The 1,328-nt window shown below is 39.5% G+C and overlaps 1 protein-coding gene across 1 annotated transcript in view; it reads left to right on the top strand.

The window, feature by feature from the left end:
* The window catches only part of tmem8b (transmembrane protein 8B), a 1,109,927-nt gene that overhangs the window by 87,857 nt on the left and 1,020,742 nt on the right, over nt 1-1,328 (top strand). The gene's annotated exons all lie outside the window — the stretch shown is intronic.

Raw genomic sequence — 1,328 nt, 5'->3', positions numbered from 1 at the left:
ACAATTTAGAGTTACCAGTCATCCTAACATGCATGTTTTTGGTCTGTGGGAGGAAACCAGGAGTACCCGGAGAAAAAACACGCTTGCATGGTGAAAACATGCAAACTCCACCCAGAAAGGCCCCCGGCCAGGATTTGAACCGGGGCAGTCTTCTTGCTGAGAGGCAACAGCTCTACCAACTGCCCCACCGTGCTGCCATGTTTAATAATGATTTATCTAAAACAATTTAAATAAATAATACTTTATAGTCCTCAGAAGTAATAGATAACATTGCAAGATGAATTACTGAAAAAGTTGAAATGAAAAAAAAAAACTGTTCAAAGATTAAAACTATCACTGGAGGAGACATGATTTTATTTGACCTTCTAAGTGGTTTTATTTTGAATTGAGGTGTTGCAGCTGAGCTTATGACACCACACTGGACTCTTTCTTGGTATACTGTACAACTTTTTATTTTTGCTCTAACAGTTTGAAATTTGGTACAGAAACATTGATGTTTGCAGCTGTGTTTCAGTGAAAATCAAACAACTGGATTCACTGGATTCCTGCACTCCAAGATATTAAGAAATTACTTAAATGTGCCCTCCTTCCTTCTTCCACAAAGTATTTATGTATCACTATCTTCTGTTGCCATGCGGCATCAAAACTAATGCTGGAAAGTGCAAGAAGTACCAGCAGTAGCAAACAAGGTGGGAGAGGTTTGCAGATCTTTTTTATAATGTCACACTGCCTGCTAGACAGAAATGTTTTAAGTTTGTGCTTTAAACCGTGGACTGCGTTGGTACGGGTGGGCCTGGGGGGAGGTCCACCTATGGTCTACTTAATCAAACTGTCTTCCCTTGCCTTTTTTCCTTCATTACTTTGTTTCTGTGTGTTTTACTGAACATGAACAGAAGCTTCTATCCATTCTTACCTTCTTGTCCATGCAGGGTCTAGGGAACCTGGTGCCCATCTCCAGCTGTGAAGGCAGGCTACACCCTGGACAGGTCACCAGTTCATCACAGGGCTTCTACAATTCCAACAGAATTAAATGATCTTACAAAAACATTGAAATACTTGGTTTAAGCTTAATGTTGCAACTTCAACCTCTGTCACAGACTTAAAAGTTAGTTTTTGATGCTTTTGCTGCCGCTGTGTTTAAAATGTTCGAGTCGTCTCAATGAGATCTGCTTATATGATGATTACAGTTTGTTCTATGAGTAATTAATTATAAGGCCTGCAGAGGCGCAGACAACAAACAAATACAGATTTTGCACATATTTTAAAAGCTACATTACATTTTGGGGTCCATACACTTTCAGTCAGGCCCACCTGGAAATATATCTTTA

Source organism: Nematolebias whitei, chromosome 8 (assembly GCF_014905685.2).
Source record: "Nematolebias whitei isolate Nwh7 chromosome 8, NemWhi1, whole genome shotgun sequence".
Lineage (NCBI taxonomy): Eukaryota > Metazoa > Chordata > Actinopteri > Cyprinodontiformes > Rivulidae > Nematolebias > Nematolebias whitei.
The sequence above is the reverse complement of the archived record's forward strand: the minus strand, read 5'-3'. Positions and strand labels throughout refer to the sequence as shown.